Source organism: Ornithorhynchus anatinus, chromosome 7 (genome assembly GCF_004115215.2).
Source record: "Ornithorhynchus anatinus isolate Pmale09 chromosome 7, mOrnAna1.pri.v4, whole genome shotgun sequence".
NCBI lineage: Eukaryota > Metazoa > Chordata > Mammalia > Monotremata > Ornithorhynchidae > Ornithorhynchus > Ornithorhynchus anatinus.
In genome coordinates this window covers 30,331,150-30,346,810 of record NC_041734.1, presented here as the reverse complement: position 1 = coordinate 30,346,810, position 15,661 = coordinate 30,331,150, and the positions used below count along the sequence as shown (strand labels likewise).

General features: G+C 41.7%; 1 protein-coding gene and 1 non-coding gene across 6 annotated transcripts in view; one reads left to right on the top strand and one right to left on the bottom strand.

Moving 5' to 3' along the window:
• SPAG16 (sperm associated antigen 16) overlaps positions 1–15,661 on the top strand; it is a 772,121-nt gene that overhangs the window by 216,473 nt on the left and 539,987 nt on the right. The gene's annotated exons all lie outside the window — the stretch shown is intronic.
• Positions 10,840–10,977, bottom strand: LOC114813525. Its single transcript, XR_003761242.1, has one exon. It is a non-coding gene; the product is annotated as a small nucleolar RNA SNORA7 (small nucleolar RNA).

The window sequence follows — 15,661 nt, the reverse complement described above, 5'->3', positions numbered from 1 at the left end:
CCCTTTGGCCTGGTCACTGGAGTCCTACTACACTCGGAATCCCAGAAAGTTGCCCTTATCGACCTTACACGAGGATTGGCTAAGGTCACAAGCAGCCAACCAGGTCCGCAAACAAGATTGCAGCTCTAAAGCAGAGAATGATCTTCATGGATACCCATCGATCTTTTCACCTGGACCCAGGCACTCATATAACAGTGGCAGGTGAGATTAAAACCTAGGATTGTTCACTCAATCCTACTTCCTGTTGTTGGATTTAGTTGTATTGTACTCCCCGAGCACTTATAGGACAGTGTTTGGCACCCAATAGGCACTCCAAACATACCATTGATCAATCCTCTTGCTTCTTTCCAAAGCTTTGGGAAGGCCAGCCGTGGAAAGATTAGGGCAAAATTAAAGGCATCACTTGATGTTATGAATTCATGATATTCTTAGAGCAAAGTCTTAGATACTACTCAAGAAAATGAAAAGGAAAAAATTGTACAATTTAGAAAAAAAATTATTGGTCATATTTTAAAATAATTTTTCAATCTTTCATTTCCTTCCTATTTTCCTTGAAGAATATGTTGAATTGGGCCTGTTCCAACATTTTCCTGACAATGTTAGCAGGCTTCCTTTACGCCTATAACTTTGGCTTTGGGGATCTAAGCACACACACTAAATTCTATTAAAAGCAATTCAAGGATGCACTCATGCATGCAATAATTATGATTGTGAACATCCGAGGAAAATTAGTGCATAATGTCTTAATTAAAGCAGAATAATACAATTTTAGTTACAGATTGAAGTCTTATTAAGTCTTTAGAGTAGTAAGTTTTCATTACACTGTCAAGTAATTAATATTTAGTATGGTTGTTTTGGTAACATATTGCATTATTAATTCATGTTTTGCTGGCAAGGGTAATAGTATGTGCAAAATCAGTTTTACAGAGACCTTAATTAATTATGGTATTTTATTAAAATGCAAATTTGCTCTATTTTGTATATTTAAGATACCGCTAAGTTACTGCTTATTTATAGATTCTAGTCTAGCACTTTCAAATCCGTTTTGATTTTGTTTGTATTTGAACTTGCTTTCCAGAATCATAAACTTGATTTTGAAAATATTTCCCATGTGATTCTTAGCCAAAGGGATAAAATATTAATACCACATTTGCCCAAATGTCCCATTTGTTTTCCTAAGAAAAGTTATGCCTCACATTCATGCCATATTAAAGTTATAATCCTCTCATGGTTTGAACCTTGGGATAAATCACCAACATTTTCAAAATTCCTTAATTGCTTTGGTCACAGGATATTTTTCTCAGAAGTAGGCTTTCAGCCCAACAACATGTATCTGAGCTTTGCATTAATTGTTTGAGGCAGACTAAATGGGTACACATTGTGCAGTATCTTTTATTACTATTTTCCCCAACTACCATAGTTAGGGAAGAATGGGCAAAACTACTAAGCGATCAGGTTTAATTAACAGAGTTCTGAGTTGCAGTCTCTGTCAGTTTTAATTGCAATAGCAAAAGTCTGAGAAAAGGCACGGTTAAATTACATAGTCAGTAGGCTGACTATTTCAGGCAGTCAGACCAGTCTTAGAGAGACTGCTCTCTCTAAGGTCACCCATGACCTCCTTCTTGCCAAATCCAATGGCTCCTACTCCATTCTAATCCTCCTTGACCTCTCTGCTGCCTTTGACACTGTCGACCATCCGCTCCTCCTCCATACCTTATCTCACCTTGGCTTCACGGACTCTGTCCTCTCCTGGTTCTCCTCTTACCTCTCTGGCCAGTCATTCTCGGTCTCCTTCGCTGGCGCCTCCTCCCCCTCCCATCCTTTAACTGTTGGAGTTCCTCAAGGGTCAGTTCTTGGCCCTCTTCTGTTCTCCATTTACACTCACTCCCTTGGTGAACTCATTCGCTCTCACTGCTTTGACTACCATCTCTACGCAGATGCCACGCAGATCTACATCTCCGCCCCTGTCCTCTCCCCCTCCCTTCAGGCTCGCATCTCCTCCTGCCTCCAGGATTTCTCCACCTGGATGTTGGCCTGCCACCTAAAACTCAACATGAGCAAGACTGAGCTCCTCATCTTCCCAGACTTCCCTATCACCGTGGATGGCACGACCATCCTTCCCGTCTCTCAGGCCCGCAATCTCGGTGTCATACTTGACTCGTCTCTCTCGTTCACCCCACACATCCTATCCGTTACCAAGACCTGCCAGTTTCACCTTTACAATATCGCCAAGATCCGCCCTTTCCTCTCCACCCAAATGGCTACCTTACTGCTACAGGCTCTCGTTATATCCCAGCTAGACTACTGTGTCAGCCTTCTCTCTGATCTCCCTTCCTCCTCTCTCGCCCTGCACCAGTCTATTCTTCACTCCGCTGCCCAGCTCATCTTCCTGCAGAAATGATCTGGGCATGTCACTCCCCTTCTTAAACACCTCCAGTGGTTGCTTATCAACCTCCGCTCCAAACAAAAACTCCTCACTCTAGGCTTCAAGGCTCTACATCACCTTGCCCCTTCCTACCTCTCCTCCCTTCTCTCTTTCTACTGCCCACCCCACACGCTCCGCTCGTCTGCCGCACACCTCCTCACCGTCCCTCGGTCTCGCCTATCCTGCCGTTGACCCCTGGGCCATGTCCTCCCGCGGTCCTGGAACGCCCTCCCTCCTCACCTCCGCCAAACTAATTCTCTTCCCCTGTTCAAAACCCTACTTAAAACTCACCTCCTCCAAGAGGCCTTCTCAGACTGAGCTCCCCTTCTCCCTCTACTCCCTCTACCATCCCCCTTCACCTCTCTGCAGCTTAACCCTCTTTTCCCCCCATTTCCCTCTGCTCCTCCCCCTCTCCCTTGCCATGCCCTCAGCACTGTACTTGTCTGCTCAACTGTATATATTTTCATTGCCCTATTTATTTTGTTAATGAAATGTACATCGCCTTGATTCTATTTAGTTGCCATTGTTTTTACGAGATGTTCTTCCCCTTGACTCTATTTATTGCCATTGTTCTTGTCTGCCTGCCTCCCCTGATTAGACTGTAAGCCCGTCAAATGGCAGGGACTGTCTCTATCTGTTGCCAACTTGTTCATTCCAAGCGCTTAGTACAGTGCTCTGCACATAGTAAGCGCTCAATAAATACTATTGAATGAAATACTATTGTCTTGAAACCAAAGCCTTTGTTTATTCCTGGGATATTTATGAAATGATAGCATATCATATTCTCTGCTGTTTTCATGCAGGGACAGTAGATTATAATTCCTCAGGACCCAGGGCTTTAATCAAGAAAAAATGCACCTGATCTCTTCACTCAGGTGTGCGCCGCTCTGCTTATTTTAGTCACATGCTCTAGAAAAATAGTAGAGGATCATCGAAGCTGGTATATCCAGTTTGATGTAGGCTTTATTCATGTCTGTGTCTGTCTCCCACTCTAGAAGGTAAGTTTGTGGTGGGCAGGAGCACGTCTGCTAATTCTTTTTTATTGTGCTCTCATTCATTCATTCATTCATTCATTCATTCAATCATGTTTATTGAATGCTTATTGTGTACAAAGCACGGTACGTAGAACTTGGGTAATACAATATAACATCAAACAGCCACATTCCTGCCCACAATGAACTCACAGTCTAGAGGGAAGACAGACATTAGTATAAATAAATAGGTGAATGAATGAATCAATAAATAAATTACAGATATATACAGATATATGCATATGTGCCTTGGGGATGGGAGGGAGGATGAATGAAGGAGCAAGTAAGAGTGGTGCAGAAGGGAGTGGGAGAAGAGGAGAGGAGGACTTAGTCAGGGAAGCCCTCTTGGAGAAGATGTGCCTTCAATAAGGCTTCAAAGCAGGGGAGAGCAACTATCAGTCTGATATGAGGAGGGAGGGTGTTCCAGGTCAAGCATTTAGTATAATTCTCTGCACAAAGTGCTAAACAAATGTCATTGATTGATTTACCACAATCTGAATGATTTGCAGAGGTGGATTGGAGAAAGAGTATTCAGTAATATTGCCAAGATCTGATGTATGATTTCCCTGCAAACATTGCCTGTTATAAAAAGCCAGGCCATTTTTTTTCTTTTTTTAACTTGCCACTAGATTGTTCCTTTCAGGTTTGTAAGTGTATCCCTCAAAATAGTTGTCAGCATATTGCTTTCCTTTGGTTAGGTATCAGTAGCAGGACTGGTTAATCCATTTTGTCTGAAAATAAGAACTCTTCCTCAAAGATTGCTTCATCATTTGTGCATATTCTGTTGTGAATATATATGATGTTTTAAAAGCTAACTTCTGGCTGAGAGCATTGATTTCAAAGTCAGATTTATTCATTCATTCAATAGTATTTATTGAGCGCTTACTATGTGCAGAGCACTGTACTAAGCGCTTGGAATGTACAAATCATTAACAGATAGAGACAGTCCCTGCCCTTTGACTGGTTTACAGTCTAATCGGGGGAGACAGACAGACAAGAACAATGGCAATAAATAGAATCAAGGGGAAGAACATCTCATTAAAACAATAGCAAATAAATAGAATCAAGGTGATGTACATCTCAATGACAAAATAAATAGGGTAATGAAGATATATACAGTTGAGCGGACGAGTACAGTGCTGAGGGGATGGGCCGGGAGAGGGGGAGGAGCAGAGAGAAAAGGGGGAAAAGAGGGTTTGGCAGCGGAGAGGTTTAGAGTTCTGACCTTTTATTGTGGGTTCTCTTATCTTCCATATAGTCTACTTAAGAAAGAATCAAAGGGAATTCTTTGAGGAATATTGGAACACATTAATATTCAGAAGCTTAATTTCTAACTAATGGAGATTGATGCTCAGAGTTTGCTAATTAGTACCTTCAAAGCATATAAATGTGACAGTAACACCCAAACATGATTAATCTGAAAATGATGAATTTGAAAGTGTTAGCCAAGAGTTAGCCATGGAAAGCAGCCTGGCCTTGTGGAAAGAGCACAGGCTTGGGAGTCCTCTGACCTGGATTCTAATCCGGGCTCCGCCACCTATCTTCTGTGTCACCTTGGGCAAGTCACTTAACTTCTCTGCAACTGAGTTACCTCATCTTTAGAATGGAAATACAACCCTTTATCCTGCAATTTATGCTGTGAGCCTCGTGCAGGATAGAGACTATGTCCAACCAGATTATCTTGCATCTTTCCCTGAGATGCAGTACATAGCACCTAGTAAGCACTGAACAAGTATCATATGGAAAAAGGTTCCCTACAAACTCCCATTCTTTCTGTGAAATATTTTTCATCAAAAATGCATTTATAATTTCAAAGATGCTGACACTAAAAGTGAAATTCTTTGAGTCCTCCTTGGACAGTGGTAGATCTCCCTTCTTTGAAGAACAGATCCCTTGTAGAAAGTTTTTAGAAATGTTTCAATACCAGCTCATGTCAATTAAAGGAAAGTTAATGGTCCAACTAAGTGGGGTCTGATAGCTTCACTCATTTTTTTTAAATAAAACTCATTTTACTTTATCAGTCAACAGCCTCTAGCCTGTTTTACATGTGTCATACAGGTATTGCAAGGCAGATGAATTATATTAAAAATTCCTCAAAGTATTTTCTAAGGGGCCTGCTCTCAAAAACTGCTCTAGAAGAAAAATGGAAAATAATAGTTGTATAATCCTTAAAATGAGCAAGGAGACCCTTACATTTTTCCAAATGCATATTTGAAGTCCTTCTGGAAATTTTCAGGAATATTCAGAAGACACAGAAGGCTGTCTTAGAGGCAGACTTACTGAACAATGCTTGGCACATAGTAAGTGCTTGACAAATACTTTCATTACTAAAGAGTACACTTCCTTTTGTGCTGTCTAGTGGTAATGAGAAGCAGTGTGGCTTAGTGGAAAGAGCCTGGGCCTGTGTGTCAGAGGAACTGTGTTCTAGTACCTGGTCTGCCAATTGTTTGCTGTGTATCCTTGGGCAAGTCATTTAACTTCTCTGTGCCTCAGTCACCTCATCTGTAAAATGGGAGTTAAATCATCATCCTTCCAATTTATACACTATTATCCCCATGTGGGACAGGGACTGTGTCCAACCTGATAAATTTATATCTATCCAAGCACTTAGAACAGTGCTTTATACATAGAAATGCTTCAAAAATACCATAAAAAATTCTTAGTGGTGCTAATTCACTTTTCTGTACGAGAAAAGATACCACTAGTTGTAGAAGAGCAGCTGAAGATACCAAATTCTCGACTGTAAGCTCATTCTTGAGACTCTAAGCTTGTTATGGGCAGGGAACATGTCTGTCAACTCTGTTATACTGTACTCTCCCAAGCTCTTAGTAAAGTTCTCTGCACATAGTAAGCACTCATTGATTTTGAGTGATTGATGATTGATTTTCTGTTTGGCAATCCATTTGAAGCCTCAGAATTTACAGGTGATGATGTGCTACAGAACCCACTTTTGACTGGGCCATATACACACGCACACACACACACACTCAATCCCATGCGGTCATTCATTCATTCATTCAATCATGTTTATTGAATACTTACTGTGTGCAAAGCACTATACTAATCATATGTCCACACATTTAGACACGCACAGACAGCTGTCTTTAATTTTTGAATATGGTATGGGCCTCAGAATCAGAAGGACCTGGGTTCTAGTCCCAGCTCTGCCACTTGTCTGCTGTGTGACCTTGGCTAAGTCACTTCTTTTCTCCGGGTCTCAGTTACCTCAACTGTAAAGCGAGTCCCCTGTGGGACATGCACTGTGTCCAACCTGATTACCTTGTATCCATTCCAGTGCTTAGAACAGTGCTTGGCACATAGTAAGTGCTTAAAAAATACCATAGCTCCCCCCTCAACAAAACCTCAAGGGGAGAGTCTATTCAGTTAGGGCACATGAAATCCAAGAGGGAAGAATTAAGCTATTAAAGACTTAGTGATTTGGCCATAGGGTTGAAATGAAGGGTCTGAAGCAGTATTGAAAGCAGCAGTTGTGGTACAGAAATATAGCAGCATTTTTCATTGTCTAATTGAGGCAATTCCAGCGTTCAGTGTTAATTTAGCACCTACCTCACTGCATCTTTTTACAGGTCTCAGGATAATCGTCCCCATCTACATGAATTAAATAATTCATTCATTCAGTTGTATTTATTGTGCACTTACTATGTGCAGAGCACTGTACTAAGCACTTGGAAAGTACGTTTCAGCAACAAATAGAGACAATCCTTGCCCACAGTGGGATCACAGATTAGAATGGGGGAGACAGGCATCAATAGCATCAATATAAATAAATAGAATTAGATAAAGCGTGGCTCAGTGGAAAGAGCACGGGCTTTGGAGTCAGGGCTCATGAGTTCGAATCCCAGCTCTGCCACTTGTCGGCTGTGTGACTGTGGGCAAGTCACTTAACTTCTCTGTGACTCAGTTCCCTCATCTGTAAAATGGGGATTAAGACTGTGAGCCCCACGTGGGACAACCTGATTCCCCTATGTCTACCCCAGCGCTTAGAACAGTGCTCGGCACATAGTAAGCGCTTAACAAATACCAACATTGTTATTAAATATATATATATATATATACATCATTAATATAAATAAATAGAATTACAAATATGTACATACACAAGTGCTTGGGGGGGGGGGGGGTGTAGAGCAAAAGGAGCAAGTCAGGGATATGGGGAGGGAAGGGGGAGCAGAGGAAAAGGGGTTTTAGTCTGGGAAGGCCTCCTGGAGGAGATGAGCCTGCAGTAGGGCTTTGAAGGGGGGAAATGTGATTGGCGGATTTTAGGAGGGAGGGCATTCCAGGCCAGAGGTAGGACATGGGCCATGGGTCGACGGCAGGAGAGGTGAGGATTCAGGCCAGCTTCATCAACAGCAGGGCTGGTGTGAATGTTTTAATAACAGTAAAGGTGTTTTCTGAGCTCAAATGATGTGCTCGGCCCTATCATAATAATAATTATTATTCTTATAATGGCAATGGTATTTGTTAAGTGCCTACTATGTGCCAAGTACTGAGGTAGATACAAGATAATCTGGTCCCATGTAGGGGAGTCGCAATCTGAATGAGGGAGAACAGGTATCGAATCCTCATTTTGTAGACAAGGGAACTGAGGCACTGAGAAGTTAAGTGGGCTTGCCCAAGATCACCCAGCAGGTATGTGGCAGAACCAGGATTAGAACCCAGGTTGTCTGACTTCCAGGGACCTGTACTTTTTCCATTAGGCCATGCTGCCTCAGTAAGCACTGGGGCAAAATACTAAAGGGCTGGGCTCACAATCTAAAGGGTAGAAGACATATCAACTGAACAGTCAACAGAAAACAACCCACATTAATTTAAGAAAAAACACACAAATAATATATTGTTCCGGGAGGGGAATGATAATAACAATAATAATTAATAATTGTGGTACTTGTTAAGCACTTACTATGTTCCAAGCACTGTTCTAAACTCTGGGGTAGTACAAGTTAATCAGGTTGGACCCAGTCCATGTCCCACACTGCGTTTACATTCTTAATCCCCATTTCTTAAAGATGAGGTAACTGGGGCACAGAGAAGTTAAGTGACTTGTCCAAGATCACACAACAGACATGTGGCAGAGCCAGGATTCATTCATTCATTCATTTAATCATATTTATTGAGCGCTTACTATGTGCAGAGCACTGTACTAAGTGCTTGGAATGTACAATTTGTCAACAGAGCCAATACCTGCCCAACAACGGGCTCATAGTCTAAATGAGGGAGACAGACAACAAAACAAAACAGAACAAAACAAGTAGTCTGGCAACAAACAAGTAGTCTGGCACCATGACCTTCTGACCCACAGGCCCATGCTCTAGCCACTATACCATGCTGCTTCCTTACAACACTTTCCTCTCCATACAAACTGCTATCATGTTATTAGAATCATTCATCCTGTCCCACCTGAATTACACCATCAGTCTCCTTGCTGACCTCCCAGACTCCTGTCTCTCCCCCACTCCAGTCCATTCTTCACTCTGCTGCCCAGATCATTTTCTTACAAAAATCTTCAGGAAATGTCACCCCACTCCTCAAAAAACTCTAGTGGTTACCCATCCACCTCTGCTTTCTAATAAAACCTTCTCACCACTGGCTTTAAAGCACTCCACCACTTGGTTCCCTCCTACCTCATGTCAGTACTCTCCTTCTACAACCCAGCCCACACACTTCACCTCTCTAATACTAACTTTCTCACTGTGCCTTGATTTTGCCTATCTCCCTGCCGACCTATCACACATGTCCTCCTCCCTCTGGCCTGGAACTCCCTCCCTCCTCAAATCTGACAATTACTCTCTCCCTCTTCAAAGCCTTATTGAAGGCACATCTGCTCCATGAGGCCTTCCCAGACTAAGCCTCTCTTTTCCTCTTCTCCCACTCCCTTCTGCGCCACCCTTTCTCCCTTTGTTCTACCCCTTTCCAGCTCCATAACACTTATGTACATACCTGTCATTTATTTATGTTGATGTCTGCCTTCTCTCTTCTGGACTGTAAACTCGTTGTGGGCAGGGAATGTGTATGTTGTAATGTACATTCCCAGACACTTAGTACAGTGCTCTGCACACAGCAAATGCTCAATCAATACAGGATTCTCTTTTTAGCTGAACTGCTCCAACCTTACCAGTGTTTTAAAAAGTTGAGGAAACCATTGTCTTCTTTCATTTACCCACTACTCCTGTTGGGTTGGTCTTACAGCTGACAAGAGATTCCCAGGGCTGGAAGGCATAGAGACCCCCAAGCAGCCTGTCCTAAGGTCATTTTTTTCCAATATGAATAGGGCTGGCCAGTTGAAATTATGACAGGTCCTTTTCAAATTCAGGTTTTGTTGACAGGTCATTGACTGTCAAACACACACTGAAGCAGTGAAATGAAGTCTCTGGGCAATTAGGGCAGCAGAGTTTTCTTAATCTAGGCTTGTTTCTTGATCAGAGGACAATTAAAACATACCTTACTGACTTTCTTCTGTCAATATTGAAACTAAAACATTGGAGTTTAATTTGAAAAAAATGCATTAGAGAAATAATTACTATTTGCTCAGGCAAAATGAATATTGAAATCTGAGGTGATTTTACCAGACTTAAAGGTTAAAATCCAGGGACACTCTATTGATTCATTTTGCTTGAAAGCAAGATTTCTCCTCTCTGCCTCACCATCTTTTCTTTCAAAATCAATGAATATGTTGTTTAGTCGTGCATTATATTCTTTGGATTAAAGACCTTCATTGACTTGTTCAGTAGATACATATGTAAATCCTATCTAATTTCCCAAAAGCCAGTAAATAGTGTCTCCTAATTTATTTTGCCCTAGTACTGCTGTAGGATCAGTGTATAAATTTAATTTAGAGATTTAGCAAGTTAGCAGTTTAACAGGAGTATTGGACTGTGAACAATATTGACATTAGATCGATGTTTATTAGGTATGCTTAATAAAGGGATGATCTTTTCTGTCACAACTTTTTTTTTTGCAGTCTGGACAAATAGTAAATATTTTTAAAAGATAAAGTAGATGAAAGCTTATAGTAATATCTGAAATTGGCAGGGAGAGAGGCCAACAAATATAGAGAAAGGAAACGTGTTTGTGAAATCATCCATGTTTCAGGAAATGGGACCTTGGAACCCAACTTTTTTCAGGGAATCACCCCAGTGCCAAACCTTTGTCTTGCCTGTCTTATGCTGAGTCGTTTCCGACCCACAGCAACAACTATGGACACATCTCTCCATCTGCAGTCGTTCTATATCCATAGTTTATCCATAGTGTTTTCTTTGTAAAAATACGGAAGTGGTTTACCACTGCCTTCTTCCATGCAGTAAACTTGAGTCTCTGCCCTTGACTCTCTCCCATGCTGCTGCTGCCCAGCATGGGTGAGTTTTGACTTGTAGCTGATTGTCTTCCACTCGCTAGCCAGTGGTCAAGCTAGTAATGGAATGGGTATGCCTCTGCTTGATTCTTCTTCCCTTAGCCAAAACTGGTAGAGTACTGGAAATTCTCCAGGTGCGACGCTGAGAAGGGCCAAACCTTTGACTGGCTGCTAAATACAGGGCTTGTATCAATGTTCCATGTGAATTCATTACCTACCAATGCCTGAAACACTTTCTAGGGAGGCTTTACATTTCTCCATCAAAGTAGACATTTAACATGACATAAGTGACTTTTTAATAAATCTATGAAGTCAATCAGTGCCATGTTAGCTTTCCTATTATCCCAAATAGATTCAAATTCATCAAGTTATCAAGTGTTTCTTGAATGTTCATATGAGTATTCTATCCAAAGGGAATGCCCCTACCCTAAACCCCAACAGCCAGGCTTCAAGGTTCTCCATCACCATGCCCCCTCCTACCTCTCCTCCTTCTCTCTTTCTACTGCCCACCCCGCACGCTCCACTCCTCTGCCGCCCACCTCCTCACCATCCCCCATTCTCGCATATCCCGCCGTAGACCCCTGGGCCACGTCCTCCCGCTGTCCTGGAATGCCCTCCCTCCTCACCTCTGCCAAACTAACTCTCTTCCCCTCTTTGAAGCCCTACTGAGAGCTCACCTCCTCCAAGAGGCCTTCCCAGACTGAGCTTCCCCTTTTCCCTCTGCTTCCTCTGCTGCCTCTCTACCCCCCCTTCACCTCCCCTCAGCTAAGCCCCCTTTTCCCCCCCTTTCCCTCTGCTCCTCCCCCTCTCCCTTCCCCTCCCCTCAGCACTGTGCTTGACTGCTCAATTGTATATATTTTAATTACTATTTATTTTGTTAATGAGATATACATTGCCTTGATTCTGTTTATTGCTATTGTTTTAATGAGATGTTCATCCCCTTGATTCTATTTATTGCTATTGTTTTTGTCTGTCTGTCTACCCCATTTAGACTGTAAGCCCATCGGTGGGCAGGGACTGTCTCTATCTGTTGCCAATTTGTACATTCCAAGTGCTTAGTACAGTGCTCTGCACATAGTAAGCACTCAATAAATACTAATAAATACTATTGAATGAATCCTAATGTGGTTGTCACAGCCAAAGCACTAGGAGGAATAATAATAATATTTAGTAATTAATGATAATAATACCTGGGATTTACATGCTTATTATGTGTCAAACACTGTACTAAGCACTGGGGTAGATACAAGATAATCAAGCTCCACAAGGGGATCACAGTCTAAGTAGGAGAAAGAACAGATTTTGAATCCCCATTTTGCAGTTGAGAGAACTGAGGCACAGAGTAGTGACTTGCCCAAGGTCACGCAACAGGTTCGTGATAGAGTCAGCACCCAAGACCTCTGACTCCCAGGTGTGTGCCACTAGGCCACATTGCTTCACTGGGACATCCTCACAGCCTAGACAACCCATGAGCCTCAGGGATGGGCTTAGAACCTCTGGGTCCCTGGGATGTCACAGGATTAGTCAACTAATCGGTCCATCAGTACTATTAATTGAACAGCTAATGGGTGCAGAATACCATATGGAGAACTTATGAGAGTATAATGGAATCCATGAATCCTTGCCTTCAAAGAGTTTACAACCCAGCAGATAATAATAATTAATAGTAATAATTGTGGTATATTAGAGCTTACTATATGTCAAGTACTGTATTAGGCCCTGGGGTAGATACAAGATAATTAGGCCCACATGGACCTCACAGTCTAAGTAGGAGGGAGAACAGGTATTAAATCTCCATTTTGGAAATGAGAGAACTGAGGCCCAGATGAGTTAAGTGACTGGCCCTAGGTCAGACAATAGACTAGTGGCAGAGCTGGGATTAGAAACCAGGTCTTTGGACTCCCAGACCTGTACTCGTTCTTTCCACCAGGCCACTCTGTTCTCAGATGTGCAAGTTAAGACTAAATTGAGTCCAGAGACTTTATTTCTGTCTTGGTAATCTGAACCCAGACTAGTTTGCTCCTAGATACGGATTAGGATGAATGAAAAAGCTCAAAATAACTGCTTCTAACAAACTAGAAGAAAGCTAGTTTGGCACAGAAAGAAACAAATAGTGCCATGGAAAGAAGCTTTCATAAGAAACAACATGGCAGCTCTCAGACCTTTCTCCTCAATCCTAATCATATTATGTTTTACCACTGTGATTTCTAGTGAACCCAATTCATAGCAAAAATAGAAACATGTTGATGATAAATGAATTGCAAAATCATGATAGAGGTTTTTGAGCTAACGGCCTGAATAATCAATCATATTTATTGAGCATTTACTGAGTGCAGAACACTGTACTAAGTGCTTAGGAGAGTACAATACAACAGGATTGGTAGACATTCTCCCTGCCTACAAGGGGCTAACTGTGTGGAGAGGGAGACAGACATTTCACTAAATTGCAGTTATGGATGTAAGTGCATAAGTGCTGAAGGTGGGGTGAATAAAAGGCTACAAATCCAAGTTCAAAGGTGATGCAGAAAAGGGAGGGAGTAGAGGAAATGAGGGCTTAGTTGGAGAAGGCCTTTTCGAGGGTATTTGATTTAAATAAGGCCATGAAGGTGAGAAGAGTGGTGGTCTGTTGGAAGTGAAGGCAGAGGGAATTCTAAGCCAAGGCAAGTCTTGTACACTAAAGAAAATAAATGAAAGAATAATAATTAATTTTATAAGGCCAAAAGAGTAGCCATATGCAAAGTTGATAAGTATTTAAAAGTTGTGCTTTCTCATTATTTTCTAGAATATTTCAAACAGAACAATTTAAAGAATCAGTACCCCTTAGGGAACACTATCTCCTCAATTAAATGACTAAATCATAAATCAATAATCTGATTTTGACTCCTCATAAGTGGATATAATTTTCATGGTTTTTTTTATTTTTGAATAATGACATCTGTGCCCACAAGTGCAAAACAAAATGGAGCAAAAGACAAGCTGAATCATTAATTTTCTTCCTTAGGGAGAGACATCTGATTTATTACTATATATCCTGTTTTCTGTTGAAATAGCTACAAAGTGCCACGCTCAGTTCAAATTGCTTTCCACACAAGAGTTCTGTCAAACTATTCCTTGAATGCCATTTTACCTTAAAAGCCTATACTTTGGTTCTTAGATTGGTAAGTGATGTGGAGAAGGGCAGAGATTGCCTTTTTAAAGTGAAAAGCTATTTAAGTAGATGCACTTTCTGGTTTCCTTCCTGGGCTGTAGAAAAAAGAGGTAAGCAATAAAGGTCATTTTTATATCTCAGCACCTTCATTTTGAAAACACTCAGGCTATCTAATTTTTAAATAAACAATATCCGTTATATAGTCCCTTTATTTTAAAAGATCCATCTATTTTTCTTCTATGTCACATTCTTCAAAGAGCACAATTTAGTGAATTTTTTATTTGGAAAATTACATATTTTAGCCAGATATCCTCTATCCGCCCCCTCTCAGGATCATACCTGGAGAATTTCCAGTACCCTACCAATCTCCACTATGGAGGGGGAGTCAAGTAGAAGCATACCCATTCAATTCCTAGCTTAGTCAGTGGATAGTGAGTGGTACGCAATCTGCTACAAGTCAAAACTCACCTGAGCTGGACAGCAACAGCATGGAAGAAAGTCGAGGGCAGACACTCAGGTTTACTGCTCGGAAGGAGGCAGTGATAAACCACTTCCGTATTTTTACCAAGAAAACTCTATGGATACACTACCAGAATGACTGCAGATGAAGGTGAGGCGTTCTGGGAGAGATGTGTCCATGGATGTGTCTCTATGGTTTGGAGACGACTCGATAGCATGAGACAAGACAAGATCCTCCATCCAAAGAGGTCCACCCCACACTCACAATTTCCAGCAGCTCTCTGCACACAAAATGAATGGGGATTTAATCTCGACTCCCCTCTAGATGTATCTTAATGTATCTTTTTGCAGACCCACTCCTCTGGCTCAATCAATCAATCAATGGCATTTATTGAGCACCCACTGTGTGCAGAGTAATGTACTAAGCTATTTGGAGGGTCCAATACAGTAGAATTGGTATGACAATGAGCTTATAGTGTAAAGGGAATAGATTGTCAGTCCTTCCACTGCCACACAAACTCAGACAGAATGTCAGAAAACAGTAGAGACAGGTGGATTGTCTTGGGGAATGGCAACCACAAATGAGGTGACTCATTTTAAGTAAAAATAACAGGCCAATTGTGAGATTCTGGAGCAGGAATTCTGACTGATTATGCCAAAATAAACATCCACAAACCAAGGGAGAATCTGCAGGTATATGCATTGTTCACTGGACGTGACCAAAGCATAGGTAGAGTTGGGCTTGCACCTAGGGATAACAAACATCACCATCAGGAGGGACAATTTCCAGCCCTCAAACACAAAGAATCCATGATTTTATATAGGATATGCCTATATTATTGGCACAGGGAAATCATATACTTGTATTTTCCACTGGACAATCTTGTTACCTCATTATGGGCAAGGGCCTCGTCTGCTAATTCTATTGTTTTATACTCTCCCAAGTGCTTATGGATGGTGCTCTGCACATAAGAGCTGGATATATACCGCTGATTGATTGATGGTCTTAGTCACAGGCAGCAGCAGATGGAGGTTAAGGAAGATTTCCAAACTTTTAGGGTCCTCATCTAAACTGGCCAGGTTAAGGAATATGGCGAGGACAGATTGACCATTAGGTGGCATTGTTGGATTGCATTGTGCTGTTCTCTCTGTTCCCATGGCTGGGGCTGCTACTGGTGGTGTGATGACTCCAGGGGCTTCCATTTTAGGTGGATGGATTGGTTTGAAGA